The following is a 16,962-nucleotide window of genomic DNA, read 5'->3' as shown; positions in this document are numbered from 1 at the left end:
AATGAACCAAAGACTTAAACACAGGCTCCAAAACTGTAAACTCTTACAAGAAAACATAAAGGAAATGCTTTATGTCATTGGAATTGGCAATGTTAGGGTTAGGTTCAGGGTTAGGGTAATGATTGCTTGGATATGACAGCAAAAGCAGAAGCAACAAAAGAAAAACTAGGTAAATAGAACTTCACAAGGACATACTAGGTAAATAGAACTTCACAAGGACACTAGTGAAAAGGGAGAATGGGAGAAAATATTTGCAAATCACGTATGTGATAAGGGATTAATATCCAGAATACACACAGAACGCCTACAACTCAACAACAAAAAACTCAATCTGATTAAAACTTGGACAAAAGATTTGAATAGACATTTCTCCAAAGAAGATATTCAAGTGACCAATAAGCACATAAACAGATGATCAACGTCTTTAATCATTAGGAAAACGCAAATCAAATCTATGAGATCCTATTAGAATGACTATTAATGAAAAAAACAAATAATCAAAACAGAAAATAACAAGTGTTGGCAAGGATGTGGGGAAATAGGAACCTCTGAGCATTGCTGGTGGGAATGTAAAATGGTACAGCCACTGTAGAAAATGGTAGGCTGTTTCTCAAAAAATAAAATGTAGAGTTACCTTATGATCCATTATGGGTATATATCCAAAAGAGTTAAAAGTAAAAATATCTGTACACCCATATTCATAGCAGTATTATTCACAACAGCCAAAAAGTGGAAGCAGCCTAAATGTCCATTAGCAGAAAAATGGACAAACCAAATGCTGTAGGTGCATACAATAGAATAGAATTCAGCCTTAAAAAGGAAGGAAATCCTGACATATGCTGCAACGTGAATGAGCCTTAAAGACTTTATATTAAGTAAAATACTCCAGTCACATAAGGACAACTATTAAGTGATCCATCCTTACATGTAAGGTACCTAGGGTCGTCAAAATCATAGAGACAGAAAGTGGAATGGTGGTTGTCAGAGGCTGGAGGAAGGAGAAAATGGGGGAGGAAATCAAAACTGATTAAACAGTTAAATCCATTGTTTAATGAGTATGAAGTTTTCATTAGGAAGAAAAAGTTCTGGAACCACCTGGAGAGGGATTTTGGTGATGGCTGCAATTGTACTTAATGCCACCAAACTGTATACTTTCAAATGGTTAAAATAGTAAATGTTAAGCCCTGTATATTTTACCATAATTTAAATATATATATATATATATACACACACGTATATAAAAGTTGGAAGTGACCTAGGGTCACTTCGACCTCTGGGAAGTCCAGTTAGGCCTGGTAAGCTCTGAGGAAATGGCCTTTCCCCTGCTTCCTCTGTCTTGTTGAAACTCAGTACAGGTGCAGACGAGACCACAGACTGGTGTCGGGGTCTCAGAGGGTGCAAGCGGGATATAAAGATGAACAAAGACGAGGACTGTTGAGGGGAGGACTCGGGGGTCTCAAGCGATAAGGGCTGTTGGGCAGGAGTAGGCGCAGCAGGGCTCTGGCAGTTGGGAGGCAGAGGGAGGGGGAACTTCCCGCTGGGCTGCTGGGCGGTGCCCCAGGAAGTGGTGCTGAAGCAGGGTTGAGGGGCTGAGGATGTGCAGCTGTGTGAACTGCTGGAGGGCACTCGAGGCGGATCGTCTGGTGGGCGTGTGGTGTGACTGAGAGGCAGAAGTTGAAAAGGAAGATGAAAACGTTGTGCAGCCACCTGGAGCTGGAGAGAAGGCTGGTGGGTGGGGAGAGGAGGTGACCTGGGAGAAGGGGACCCCTCGCAGGAACTCTGGCCACAGCCATCTGGGAAAGGAAGTGCTGTGAAGCCATAAGGATGCCTTCATTCCTTGTGAAGGATGTTGGCCTTCATTTCTAACCATCTGGAGCCAGAATCAGATGGAATGTGAATGCCAAACTAACAATAATAACAACTTATATTGACAGAGGACATGCTAAGTATGTCTTTAAAAAAAAATTGGAGTATAGTTGCTTTATAATAGTGTGTTAGTTTCTGCTGTACAATGAAGTGAATCAGCTATATGCATACATATATCCCCTCCTTCTTGGACTTCCTTCCCATCTCCCCAAATCCTACCCCTCTAGGTCACCACAGAGCATCGAGTTGAGCTCCCTGTGCTATACAGCAGCCTCCAACTAGCTATCTGTTTCACACATGGCAGCCCACCAGGCTCCCTCATCCCTGGGATTCTCCAGGCAAGAACACTGGAGTGGGTTGCCATTTCCTTCTCCAATGCATGAAAGTGAAAAGTGAAAGTGAAGTCACTCAGTCGTGTCCGACTCTTTGCGACCCCATGGACTGCAGCCTACCAGGCTCCTCTGTCCATGGGGTTTTGCAGGCAAGAGTGCTGGAGTGGGTCACCATTGCCTTCTACACCTCTACAAATGATCTATTTCATTCCTTTTTATGGCTGAGTAATATTCCAAAACCATCCCAAAGAAAAAGAAATTCAAGAAAGCAAAGTGGTTGTCTGATGAGGCTTTACGAATGAGTGCCAAAGAATTTATGGTTTCAAATTGTGGTGCTGGAGAAGACTCTTGAGAGTCCCTTGCACTGCAAAGAGATCAAACCAGTCAACTTAACGGAAATCAATCCTGAATATTCACTGGAAGGACTGATGCTGAAGCTGAAGCTCCACTCCTTTGGCCATCTGATGGGAAGAGCCTACTCACTGAAAAGATTGAAGGCAAAATGAGAAGGAGGTTGCCGAGGACGAGACGGTTAGATAGAATCACCAACTCAAAGAACATGAATTTGAGCAAACTCTGGGAGACAATGACAGACAGGGAAGCCTGGTGTCCTTCAGTCCATGGGGTCGCAAAGAGTCAGACACGACTTAGTGACTGAACAGTAACAACAGCAACAATATTCCATTGCGTATATGTATCACATCTTTATCCATTCATCTATCAATGGACATTTAGGTTGCTTCCATGTCCTGTCTACTGCAACAAATATTGGGGTGCACGTGTCCTTTTGAATTATGGTTTTCTCAAAGTGTATGCCCAGTAGTGAGATTGCTGGGTCATATGGTAGGTCCATTTTCAGTTTTTTAAGGAACCTCCATACTGTTCCTTATAGTGACTATATCAATTTATAAACAACCCAATCAAAAAAATTAAAAAAAAAAAAGGGTGGAAAACCTAAACAGACATTTCTTCATAGAAAACATACAGATGGCCACAAGGCACGTGAAAAAGATGCTCAACAGCACTAATTATTAGAGAAATGCAGATCAAAACTACAATGAGGTTATCACCTCACCTGATCAGAAGGGTCATCATGAAAAAATCTACAAACAGTAAATGCTGGAGAGGGTGTGGAGAAAAGGGAGCTCTCTTGCACTGTTGGTGGGAATGTAAACTGAAACTAAGTGCATCTTAATAACCCTAAGTGGCAGGCAGCAATCTCAGCTCCATTTTCAGCTGGGAAAACCGACGCCCCAGCAGTAGAGCAACCTGCCAAGAACACACACAGCCAGGAAGTGGTGGAGCTGGTGTGTGAACCCAGGCCTACATGGGTCCCAAACTCCAACATGTATAAAAAAGGCCTCAGGAGCTACTTTAAAGAGAACTTGGCAGGTGGCTCAGTGGTAAAGAACCCGCCTACCAAAGCAGGAGACACTGGTTTGATCCCTGGATGGGAAGACCCCCTGGAGAAGGAAATGGCAACCCACTCCAGTACTCTTGTCTGCAGAATTCCATGGACAGAGGAGCCTGGTGGGTCACAAAAAGCCATACACAACTGAGCATGCACACGCAACTTGGACAACACGTGCGAGCCAGTTTAAAAACACAAACTCCATTCCTAGTGGCCAGAGCTAGAATAACTTGAGCAACAAAACAAAGTAGCATTGGATTATAGCCTGGGGTATAAGATAAAATCCACAAATCCATACTATTACTAATAACAAGAAAAATTAACCTCCCCTGCACAATTCTAAACTCTGGCTTCCCCAGTGGTTAAGAATCCACCTCCCAATATAGGGGATCCCCAGTTGGGGAACTAGGATCCCACATGCCACGGGTCAACTAAGCTTGCACACCACAACTAGAGAGAAGTTCTATTGCCGTAAGAAAGATCCCACACATTGTAACTAAGACTGGACAGCCAAATAAATAAATAATGTAGACACATGACCCTAAAGGAGGAGGGGTAGAACTGTACATAAGAATCTTCCTTTCAAGAGAACAGTATGACAAATGCAACCTCAGCCGGGTGACCCAGGGCAGTAGCAACAGTGGAAAGTCATGTTGGTATCACGGACATGTGACGCGATGAAAAGAGGCACTTGATATCTGCGGACTTTATTTTCACTTTATTTCCTCGCCAAGACCTATAACCCGAGTCCAACTGTGAGAAAAATATCACACAAATTTCAACAGGGTGGTATTCTGACAGTACATTGTCTGGTACCCCTGAAAACTGGCAAGGTGAGTCAGACAAGGGTGTTCTGAAACACGGTCACAGCCAACAGGAGCCTAAGGAGACGTGACTAGGGGACGACCCTAGAGATCTGGTGGTTAAGAATCTGCCTTCCAATGCAAGGGACGTGGGTTCAATCCCTGCTTGGAGAACTAAGGTCACACAAGCCGTGCACCAACTAGAGAGCCCCCCACCCTGAGCATCACCGTGAAGACCCAATGCAGCCAAAAATAATAAAATGAAATAATGTAGGACAGTGGAGGAGATCCTGGAATTTTAAAAAGGGCATTAGGTAAACACTGAGAAAATCTGAATAAACTGTGGGTTTGGGTTATCCATCATGTATCAGTGTGGTTCATTAATTAGAACCAATGGACTGTGGGTTACCAAACGGTTAGTAGGGGAACCTGGGTATCGGGTGTATGGGAACTCTCTACTGTCATCACAAGTTCTCTGTAAATCTAAACTGGTCAAAAAAAAAAACCCAAAGTCTACTAAAAACAAATTCCTGGGTTGACCCTCAGAACCCTTGGCTTTGTGGTGCGCATTTGCACAGCTGTAGTGGGGCTGTGAAGGAAGCCAGGCCCACCAGCTGACTGCTGACAGACTGAGGAGAAGCAGCGGATACAGCCAGAGCCCACAGGGAGAGGGGGCCTTTCACTCCAAGGACGCTGCAGGAACCTCCTCCATCCGACTCCCCGAGGTGAGGGGCTGTGCCTGTCTCATTAGACTGGCAGACTTCTTCAAGTGAGAAGTGGAGCTTCCTGGTCAGCCCAGGTTTCCTCTCGAGGTGCTCCAGGAGACCCTTCTCTAAATGCATTTTATCTTCCTTTATGTAAGTCAAGGTTCTTCATATGGGTGGGAAAAGAGGTTATGTGCAAAGTGCACATTAAAAAAATTTGAAGGAAAAAAAAATTGAAGGACAGTTAATTTACAGTGTTGGGTTAAGTCTCAAGTGTATAGCAAAGTGATTCAGTTATACATATATAAATAGTCTCTTATTGGGCCACACCGTGTGACTTAATTTGCTTACTAGGGACTGAACCCGCACCCTCTGCATTGGAAGCATGGAGTCTTCACCACGAGGGAAGGAATTTTCACCATGATCACCAGGGATGTCCCAATAAAATGTACACTTTAAAAAAATATATGTTTATTTATTTGGCTGCATTGGTTCTTAGTTCAAGGCATTCGAGCTCATAGTTGTGGCATGTGAAATCTAGTTCCCTGACCAGGGATTGAACCCAGACCCCCTGTATTGGGAGCTCGGACCACCAGGGAAGTCCCCAAAATGTACATTTTTAATGGCTGGCAAAAGGTCTATTTGCTCCAAAACAATAGGATTCCTAACTCCTTGTTTTTTGTTTTAAAGATTCCTTTATTTCTTTTTGGCTGTGCTGGGTCTTCATTGCTGTGCTCAGTTGCGGCGAGCTGGCGCTACTTTCTGTTGTGGTGCTCGCGCTTTTCTTTGGGGTGGCTTCTCTTGTTACGGAGCGTGGCTCTAGGGTGCATGGGCTTCAGTAGTTCGGTTCCTGGGCTCTGGAGTACAGGTTCAATAGTTGGGGCACATGGGCTTGGTTGCTCCACAGCAAGTGGGATCTTCCTGGACCAGGGATGGCACCCTTGTCCCCTGTGTTGGCAGGTGGATTCTTAACCACTGAGCCACCAGGGAAGCCCCACTCCTAACTCTACAGATAAGAGTAAGTGATGGTCACAAGCAGCACACTCCACAATTTATTGGGTTTAGTGCCTTAAACCTCCTCTCCTGGCCCCTTTCTCTTCAACACACCTTGTACCCCAGTCTTCAGGCATAGACGAGTGATAACTAGTAACAGCTTAAAATTGTGATCCTGCCAATTCTATAATGGAACAAAACTCAATATCCTGGAAAGCTGCTTCTTGATTGCAAGAAGCTATGACATAGAGGGACACAGCAAGTCACCCTGAAATGTGGGGGCAGTATATCAGTAGTATGCACACGAAACGTCTGTGATTACTGATCTGCAAAAGTTCTTAAGGATAGGACAGGATGTTCCTCTGGTCAAAGCAGGAAGAGCAAGGCCTGGAAATCAAATCAAAACTTAACAATGGGAGGGGTGGGAGAGGCCAATTGTATGAACATAAAATGAAGGAATGTTGGGTAGAGAGACATGATAAACTTGTGAGGAGCTGAGAAAAAAGGGTAAGAAAGAGAAAGCCTTTGAGAGTCTATCTTGTCTTTCATATTGTCCACAGCAGTGGAAATCCCTTGAGCCTTACAGGCAGCTCAGAGCTTCCTGGAAGTCTTTCTTGATCAGGATCTTAAGATTGGTCCAGGGAGCAGTAGGAAGGCAAAGATTGGTTTATTGATTAGTCATGAGCAGGAGAATTAGGCCGAGAGTCATTCTGGACTCCTGTGTCCCTCAGAGGATATAAATATCTCGGGCCATCCTGGCTATGAAAATCATTCATCTTGTTCACCTTGTTTGGATTCCACGAATACCAACCTCCTAGCTAGAATCTGGCATCCCCCGTGACTTTTCTATGGGGGAAAGAATGTGCTGACAGGCTGACATAAAGATTTCAGGCTGCTTCACGGTGCTTGTCCCATCTCACATATTTGTGATCTGGCTTCCTCACCAGGCTGCTGTGAATTTGGTGAGTCTGTCCCTTTCAGCCTGATCAGCTTCACATGCGCTAAAGGCTCTCCCTCTGTAACCTGCAAAGAATGAGTGGCATCACCAGCCTCCAGCTTCCCCCACCCACCCCTCCACCCCGCCCCGGTCACGATGGCCCTGAGGGGTTCTTCTCCCGACATCACTAGCCAGCTGCTCTTTGCCACGTCAATCACCCCGACCACAGCCATGTCCCCTGAGCCCAGAATGAGCTGTGGGAGGCCTGCAAAAAAAAAGTGCTAGAGCCACCAAAATAAGTTCTGTTGAGTAGAAAAGAATAAGGAAGAAAGAAATCCTGGGCTTGGGCGGTGGGATGGGGGAGATGCCAAGAACACTTGATAGAAAGCAAGTGGAAGGAACCAGCAGTGCTTAATCTAGAGCAGGGAAGATCCCAGAGGGCCAACGGGTTCCTAGTCATCAAATATCTGAAGGACTGCAGTGATGCAGGGGGATAGATCTGTTCCCTGGGGTTCTGGAAGAAAGTACAGCAACCATGGGGATACAGGGAGACAGGTTTCAACAAGATAAAGTAGAGAAACTTTAAAAAAAAAATTTGGGGGGTGGCCACATGCAGGATCTTGGTTCCCCAACCAGGGATTGAACCTGGGCCTCCTGCCTTGGGAGCATGGAGTCTTAATGACTGGGGAAGTCCCCCTAAAGAGGAATTTTTAAAGGTAATATTCCTTTAATATCAATCCTTCAAATATCATCAAATAAGTTCTTTAAAGTTTTTTTTTTTTTTAATGTGGACCATTTTTAAGATCTTTATTGAATTTGCTACAATATTGCTTGTTTTATATTTTGGTTTTTAGGCTGTGAGGCACGTAGGGTCTTAGCTTCCCGACCAGGGTTCAAGTCCGAACCCCCTGCATTCGAAGATGAAATCTCAACCACCGGACCACCACGGAAGTCCCAAATATTATCACTTGTTTTTCTTTCTTCTTTCTTTGTCAGGTTTGTGAGATGCAGTGTAACTAATCGGGAACACAGATTGGAACAGGAACACCTGGGTTCATTTTCCAGTTCTGTCTCTTTCTGTTGTTGGTGGTTAGCAGCTAAGTCATGTCTGACTCTTTGAGACCCTGTGGGCTGTAGCCCACCAGGCTCCTCTGTCCAGTTCTGTCACTTACTAGCTACATAACTTTGGGCAAGTTACCTTACTTTCCTACGCCTGTTTTCTCCACTAATAATTGTACCTACCTCAAATAGTACCTAACCCATGTGACTGTGCTGAGGACTGGTCAAATTATACATGCAAAGTGCTTAGAATATCACCCAGTAAGCAGTATGTTCTTAGTAAGTGGTAGCAATTATTACTATTTTTATTACAATCTAATATCACTTATACTATTATGTACTATTTTTCTTTAAGCAGACACATTATTTCTATAAATTTTTTTGAAAGGAAACTTCATCTTACTACTGTAAAGGCAAAGCCAGAAGCACTTGGCACGTACAGATGGCAACTGTACAAATAAACATAAAACAATGTTATTAAATCTTAGCTAGCTACTGTTGCCTGTTCCATCCCCTAAATTTGAGGACTACTGCTTTTTCCCTAAGAAGGGAGACAAGTAAGTGTTACAAAAAACGGTCTGGTACTTCACTGAGACTTCTTTTGTTGACTGTGGTCAAAAGGAAATGAAGTCTTAGTCACTCAGCTACATTCGACTCTTTGGGACCTCCCAGACTGCAGCCCACCAGGCTCCTCTGTGCGTGGAATTCTCCAGGTAAGAATACTAGAGTGGATTGCCATGCCCTTCTCCAAGGGATCTTCCCAACCCAGGGATCAAACATAGGTCTCCTGCCTTGCAGGCATATTCTTTACCCTCTGAGCCAGGGATAGACTGTGGTCAGAAGGGAAAGTCTGGCAAGTTCAAGGTAGTGAAAAGCTGCAGCTCCTCCTCTGGGGAGAGACAGCAGCAAAGTGCTGGGGAGGGAGGCAGTGCAGGATCAAAGAGATGGTTTAAAAAGGAAATAACTTCTTTTTCTCGAATGAGGTTTCATGATCTTCAGTGCCATGACGGTCTGTCACACAAAATCATCTCAACCGTCACCCAGTGGTATGATGGCTGTTTTTTAGTTCCTAAGTTGTGTCCAACTCTTTGAGACCCCATGGGCTATAGCCCGCCATGCTTCTCTGTCCATGGGCTTTCTCAGGCACGAATACTGGAGTGGGTTGCCATTTCCTTCTCCAGGGGATCATCCCGACCCAGGGATTGAACCCACATCTCCTGCATTGGCAGCCAGATTCTTTACCGCTGAGTCACCAGGGAAGCCCAGTGGTATGATCAGTTCAGTTCAGTTCAGTTGCGTCCGATTCTTTGCGACCCCATGAATCGCAGCACGCCAGGCCTCCCTGTCCATCACCAACTCCCGGAATTCACTCAGACTCATGTCCATCGAGTCGGTGATGCCATCCAGCCATCTCATCCTCTGTTGTCCCCTTCTCCTCCTGCCCCCAATCCCTCCCAGCATCAGGGTCTTTTCCAATGAATCAACTCTTCGCATGAAGTGGCTAAAGTTTTATTGGAGTTTCAGCTTCAGCATCAGTTCTTCCAATGAACACCCAGGACTGATCTCCTTTAGGATGGACTGGTTGGATCTCCTTGTGGTCCAAGGGACTCTCAAGAGTCTTCTCCAACACCACAGTTCAAAAGGATAACTTCTTCGGTGCTCAGCTTTCTTCACAGTCCAACTCTCACATCCACACATGACCACAGGAAAAACCACAGCCTTGACTAGACAGACCTTTGTTGGCCAAGTAATGTCTCTGCTTTTGAATATGCTATCTAACTTGGTCATAACTTTCCTTTCAAGGAGTAAGTGTCTTTTAATTTCATGGCTGCAATCACCACCTGCAGTGATTTTGGAGCCCCTCGAAATAAAATCTGACATTGTTTCTACTGTTTCCCCATGTATTTCCCATGGAGTGATGGGACCAGATGCTATGATCTTAGTTTTCTGAATGTTGAGCTTTAAGCCAACTTTTTCACTCTCCTCTTTCACTTTCATCAAGAGGCTTTTTAGTTCCTCTTCACTTTCTGCCATAAGGGTATGATCTCCTGCTGCTGCTGCTAAGTCGCTTCAGTCGTGTCCAACTCTGTGCGACCCCATAGAAGGCAGCCCACCAGGCTCCCCCGTCCCTGGGATTCTCCAGGCAAGAACACTGGAATGGGTTGCCATTTCCTTCTCCAATGCATAAAAGTGAAAAGTGAAAGTGAAGTCACTCAGTCATTTCTGACTCTTAGTGACCCCATGGACTGCAGCCTACTAGGCTCCTCCGTCCATGGGATTTTTCAGGCAAGAGTACTGGAGTGGGGTGCCATTGCCTTCTCTGAAGGGTATGATCTGCTGCTGCTACTACTAAGTCACTTCAGTCGTGTCTGACTCTGTGCGACCCGGTAGATGGCAGCCCACTAGGCTCCCCCCTCCCGGGGATTCTCCAGGCAAGAACACTGGAGTGGGTTGCCAGTTCCTATCAGTACACTTCAAAAAGCAAAATTAGAAACACGTTGTAGACCACCATACTCACCAGCGCCCCCAGAGGACACTTGCAGCAGTTTCCAGTCACACCTGCTGCTCTCACTTCCTTCTACCTGAAGGCATTTTTTGGCTGCAGGGTGTGTTCTCCAGACTGCATGCAGAAATTGGGGGGAATACCGGGACACACATCTCTCTAAGAATCCCCAGATGGCTGAGCCCTTTGTCCCACAGTAACTCATTCATCAACACAACCTTTACTGGATTTCCTTTCTTCCCCAGTCCATTTCAGTCTCGCTGGGCTTTCTGGGATCACCTTCCAAATAAATTCCAGGCACCCAAATCCTGGTCTCATGATGTGCTTTGGGGAAACCCCAACTATGGCACAGTTTAACTATGGCGCTGAAGAAATGACTGGGAGTACTCCCTGGAGATTCATGAATTGGGAAAGAATTCAAGTAGGAGGACATTTAGTATCCTTCTGACACTTAGGTCCATGATTCTAGATCAAGAGTCAGCAAACTACAGCCCATGGCCCACAGGCACCCCCGTCCGTCCCGGCTCCGTCCCCCACCTGTTTTTGTACAGCCTGTAAGCTAAGAATGGCTTTTACAATTTTAAATGGTTGGGGAAAAATCAAAACAAGAATAACGTTTTGTGGCCCATAAAAATGATATAAAACCCAGATTTCAACATCCATCAATGAAGTTTTATTGGAAACACAGCTACACTCATTCAGTCCCATACCATCTATGGCTGCTTTTACTCCATAACTGCAGGGTTGAGTAATTGCAACTTAAACCCTAACGAGTTTCAAACAAGTCGATCCTAAAGGAAATCAACCCTGAATATTCACTGGAAGGACTGATGCTGAAGCTGAAGCTCCAATACTTTGGCCATCTGATGCGAAGAGTCAACTCACTGGAAAGACTCTAATGCTGGGAAAGATTGAGGACAGGAGGAGAAGGGGGCAACAGAGGATGAGATGGTTGGATGGCATCACCAACTCAATGGACATAAGTTTGAACAAGCTCTGGGAGACAGTGAAGGACAGGGAAGGCTGGTGTACTGCAGTTCATGGGGTCACAAAGAGTTAGACACAACTTAGCAATTGAACAACAGCAACAGCTGAAACTCTATGGTCCGCAACACCCAAAACATTTACAGAAGGGTTTGCTGACCCCTATTCCAGATCATTATCCTGTGGGGACAAGAGGCGACCTTGTTGCCCCTGGGTGGACAGCCTATCACCAGACCTAGTATTGAGGGGTTTTTTGGATCAGCCACTCACATTTCCTTTTCTTACATCTCTGTGGCCTCCCTCTGCTCTCTGCAGGTACTTAGGACTCTTCTCCTGAGACATTAACGTTTTAACACCAGGAATAATTTTATTTTTAAAAGGACATGAGATCTTGTCTTCTCCCACACTCTGCCCACTGTCCCAGGTGGTTTCATCCACTCTGGATGGCTTCATTCAGTAACTGATTTCTCCCCAAACCAAACCAAATCCCTGGACCAAGATCATGTCCTGAGATCTCAGACCAACACTCAAATGTCTGTTCAATATTAGATTCAGATCGGGTTGGGGACGTGGGTTTTACCGCTTACCAGTGGTGTAACCTTGAGCAAGGCATATAGTTGTCCAGGGCATCAATTTCATCACCTGTCAAAGGTGAAAACCATCCTGCCTCGCCTACCAGGATTTCTGTGCTAACTGGACGCAAGGAGAGCTGCCCACGAAACACTGCCACCCGGCCCCAGCCTACTTCTCCAGCATATTATTACAGTAATAGACCTCTGCTTCCTCCACACGCCCTGCACACTGGCTCTTCTTGAGCTCCTTGACTTTGCTACCTGTCAGCCTTTGCACATGCTGTTTTTCCTCCCTGGAACATTTTTTCCCCATCCCACCCTCTGTCTGGCTGCTTCTCAGCCTTTTTAACCCTCAATCCAAGACAGGCCCCTTCTGTATGCCTCTCCATCTTTGTGCTGGATTCTCTCACTGCATGTGCAGTAATTTCTAATTAGAGTCAATTCTCATTATTCACAGTGGTTATGTTCTCTGAAGCTGCCATGAACACGAAATTAGCAAATACTGAACCACTGCTCCTAAAGAGAAAAACCTAAGGGTAGGTTCTGGTCACATTTTCCTCAACAGATCAATACCTAACCTTGTTTTATGTGTGTTTCTGTTTCATTACCCTTATTTAATATATATTGTTGATTCACTGACATTGAACTCACAGCCAGTACCACTACAACTCAGGCCTGAACAAAGCTTATCAAATACACATTTTCCCCATAAGGCACAACACAGCCTTCCTGGGCTTGGGAACGCTAGATAGCAGCACTTCAGCAGTATGTTTGGGGACTGATTTTTTTTTTCCAAACTTATTTTTAATTGAAGGAAAATTGCTTCAAAATATTGTGTTAGAAAGAAAGTTAAGTCACTCATTTGTGTCCAACTCTTTGCAACCCTATGCACTGTGGCCTGCCAGGCTCCTCTGTCGGTGGAATTCTCCAGCAAGAGGACTGGAGTGCGTTGCCATTTCCTTGGGCTCTGCCTTACATCAACATGAGTCGGCCAGAGGTATTCATGTGTCCCCTCCCTCTTTGACCTCCTTCCCACCTCCCACCCCATCCTATCCCTCTAGGTTGTTAGAGAGCCCCGGGTTGAGTTCCCTGAGTCATGCGGCAAATTGGTCTTGGGGGTGATTTTTAAACAGCAAAATCACCAACAAAAAAAATGCGAAAACAACAAAAAACAACCCATGGCACTAAACAGACCATAAAAGGGATGCTTGCTCACAGTTCTGAGAGTCGGAACAAGAAGGCAGGGTCATCTCGTTTCGCCCTCGGGTGGGAACAAGTGTGTTGAGCGACTCGAATTTTCTGCCATCCTGTTCACGGCCATGAATGACCATGAGAAGTGCTGCAGATACCGATTTGGGGGTTACAAATCAATTTTAGCGAGTGGGAGAATTCGCAAATACAGAGTCTGCAAACAAGGAGGATCCACTGTACTTCCTTCTCATTTCTCTCATTCACTAGAGTGTGAGTTCACTGAGGGCTGGTTTGCCTCTTACCCACTGTTGGATCTGTAGCATCTGGATTACAACCTGGCACACAGTAGGCTTTCCACAAGACATCCAGTTTAAATGAACCCATGAGTCAGTTCTGTGAAAGTGCTCCACTGGAAGCAATGCCAGCTAGTGATTGCGGAGGAGGCACCATGAGCTGCCCTGTGTAATGTGCTTTTTCTATGTTCCCTCCATCAAAAAGGGAACCAGCAACTCATTGTACTTTTGCCATGGGCTCTAGAATCAAACTGCCTGGGTTCAAACACAGGATCTGCTTCTAATTAATTATTTAACTCTGAGCACGTTCCTTGGCCTCTCTGAGCCCCAGCTTCCTCGGCTATCAAACGGGGTAGGTAGTATAGTTAATGTCTTATGGGTCAGGGTGAGGAGTAGATGTGCCCACACACAGGAAGCATTTAGCATCGTGCCAGGCACAGGTGAGCACTTGGGAAACATTACCTCTTGTGGTCAATAATTTCCATGGCAAATCTAAGAGTTTTATACGATCATACCCATTTTGCAGATGAAGAAACTGAGGCTAAGGGTGATTCTATGAGTTTTTGAGGGCCACACAGTCCAAGGAGGGCTGGCTCTGGGAACTCTAAGCCTGCTGCTGCTACTGCTAAGTCACTTCAGTTGTGTCCGACTCTGTGCAATCCCATAGACGGCAGCCCATCAGGCTCCCCCGTCCCTGGAATTCTCAAGGCAAGAACACTGGAGTGGGTTGCCATTTCCTTCTCCAATGCATGAAAGTGAAGAGTGAAAGTCCTAGCAACCCCATGGACTGCAGCCTACCAGGCTCCTCCGTCCATGGGATTTTCCAGGCAAGAGTACTGGAGTGGGGTGCCATTGCCTTCTCCGACTCTGAGCCTAGGCTCACTGTAAACATAGCATTTACTAAAATGATGAGGGCTGCTCCAGGAGGCCCCTTGAACTTCTATGGGATCAGGGTAAGGAAAAGCCCCCTTTTCCCCAAGAGTCTTCTCTCATATTCTACATCTGTGTCTTTCTGTTCCCTGCCCACTTTCGAGTTCAACCCTTTCAGTACCAGCCCTGTTGGGAGGGAGGATGTTGGTTTGTTATCTTGGCTTTGACAGCTCAAAGGCGGAGATATTTCCTGCTTAAAAGACTCCCTGAAGAAGGAGGAGGAGGAGGAGAATCAGCATTGTGGGCTGCAACAACCGTCTTCCTTTTCCTCCAACCCTTTGGGTCAAGGGTCCTCACCCTTAGCTGCTAGTTGGAATCGCCTGGGAAGCTCTGAAATATCCAGAGGTCCAAGGCCCCAGCCCAGACCACTTCCATCTGAGCCTCGGAGCGGGGTGGGGTGGAGGGCTACGGGGCATCGGCATTTTTTTCATGCTCCCCCAAGCGATTCCAGCGTGCAGGCAAGTTGGAGAAATGGTGCTTTTGGATCAGCCCTCGGCTCCAACGCTGAAGTCGATTTGGGGAGCAGTAACTCTTTTCTCCTCCTAGGACTGGCTGCTGGGGGATTCGGGCAGGCTCTCCAGAGGAACCAGCCAGTGGAGGATGTTTGCGTGCGAGCGATCTGGCGTCCAGCTGTGCCCCGAGGCCCAGCTTGGAGACGGCGGGTCTCCGGGTCCCCGCAGGCAACGACACGTGCGGCCGCTCCGACCTGTCTGGTTATCTACCGAGACCGCCAGCCGACCTCGGCGGCCGCCGCGCGGCCCACCCCGACCACAGAGGTTCGCAGGAAACGCCCGGGGCTCGGGAATTCCTACCTTGCCTGCCGGCGCTGCCCTCCGGTCCCCGGAATCCTGCGACTCCGGTTCGATCTGTCGCCGGGGCTCCGCGGTCGCTTTCGTCTGCGCCCGAGAGGCGCCCACTAGAGCGCAGGCGCCACCTAGTGGGCGCGGGGCGGAGGCGCGGGGACCGGGCGGGGAGGTGGGAGAGCGGTAGGTCCCGGGCGGAAATGCTGCCCCAGCTGCCCACGTGGGCGGTTTTCCAGCACGCTGCGCACCCTGGGCGCAAATCCCGGCTGGGTGGGATCACCTTCACTCCCTAGAGGGCACTGGAACCTGAACTTGCTGAACTTTCTCTTGGGGGCACGGAGAGGCAGCCAGGCCTTGGCTGCTGGCCTGAGATCCATTCTGGGATTTTCCTGGCCGCACTCAGGGATCTTGCCTTTCATCCAGAAGCTTTCAGTACACCCCGATTTGGCAGAGCCGAATCTTTTAAATATATTGCGAGCATCAGAAGATGCAAGGGACTGGGCCTCTCTCAAACCCAGGGAGGCCTTTGCCCTACTAGCGATTCTTTTAGCCCCGCCCCCACCCCCACCCCACGCCGCCCCCACCCCCACCCCCACCCCCACCCCACGCCACCCCCCATTTCCTATCCTCCCACCCCCTAGCAGTTACCTTTCTTTCCCTGTTATTAAATATCCAGTCTGTATCACACCCTGTGTATAAAGTCCAGAGACACAGGCTCCTAAGGAGTTGGCAATGCAAGTTATATTTCTGACCCGGGCGCCTTTGACATTGACATTTCTTTGGTTGGAGCCGTCCTGGCACTGCTGGACATTTACATCTCTGATTCCTTGGCGCTAAATGCCAGTAGCCACCCTGAAGTCATTGTGACAACCAAAACCACCCCTTCATATTTCCAATTGTCTCCTGGGTTGGGGGAGCACCGCCCTAGGCTGAGAACCCGTTAGCTGCTTATTAAGGTCAGGAAAATGGTGAATTATTGAAAGTGTGTACATTTCATGTATTTTTATTCTTCCAACCCATGTTAACTGAGTACTTACTATGCACCAGATACTTTCTTATGAATAGAAGATACTAGAAAGGACAAAACACCTTGAAGTCTCTGCCCTTGTTGAATTCACGTTTATGTAACAAATTAACTTTTAGCACACACACAGATGCAATGCAATGTAATTGAGCTCTTGGCAGGATAAGTACAGGTTTTTGTTTTGTTTTTTTTTAATGTAGCAATCGATAGGGCACCAAAAGTGGAGAGTGCCCTGGTGATGGAGGCAAGTTTGGCAAGTCTTCTTTTAAGGCAGTTTATCTCTGGGGTGATAGTTGGGGAGAAGTTGACCAAAGTGGAAATATTAGAGACAATTAGTGACAGTGAGACCTGGGTCATTCTCCCACCCCCACCCCTACCTGCCTGTGCCTGTTTAAACTTTGGTCTCTCTGTACTGGTGTCATCTGGTCAAAGTGACCATCGAGGACAGAAGGAGGGGGAGGGAGGATTATCTATGGGCAGTACCTGGAGTGACGAGGGGGTGTGTGTGTGTGTGTTGTAGGGGCCACCCCCAGCCTACCCAGGTCCGGTTCGTGCCC

General features: G+C 46.8%; 1 protein-coding gene and 1 long non-coding RNA gene across 2 annotated transcripts in view; one reads left to right on the top strand and one right to left on the bottom strand.

Moving 5' to 3' along the window:
- CHD9 (chromodomain helicase DNA binding protein 9) overlaps window positions 1-15,524 on the bottom strand; it is a 226,957-nt gene extending 211,433 nt beyond the window's left edge. Inside the window, exon 1 of the mRNA XM_006076474.4 lies at window positions 15,391-15,524. The gene's annotated coding sequence lies outside the window, so the exon portion shown is untranslated. The remainder of the gene's footprint in view (window positions 1-15,390) is intronic.
- Window positions 14,557-15,568, top strand: LOC102414666. The gene is made up of 3 exons (XR_003104525.2): window positions 14,557-14,601; window positions 14,749-15,036; window positions 15,125-15,568. It is a non-coding gene; the product is annotated as an uncharacterized LOC102414666 (long non-coding RNA).
- Window positions 15,569-16,962: the final 1,394 nt, after the last annotated feature.

The sequence above is a fragment of the Bubalus bubalis genome, chromosome 18 (genome assembly GCF_019923935.1).
Source record: "Bubalus bubalis isolate 160015118507 breed Murrah chromosome 18, NDDB_SH_1, whole genome shotgun sequence".
In the NCBI taxonomy this organism is placed as follows: Eukaryota; Metazoa; Chordata; class Mammalia; order Artiodactyla; family Bovidae; genus Bubalus; species Bubalus bubalis.
This window is presented reverse-complemented; position numbering and strand designations above follow the sequence as displayed.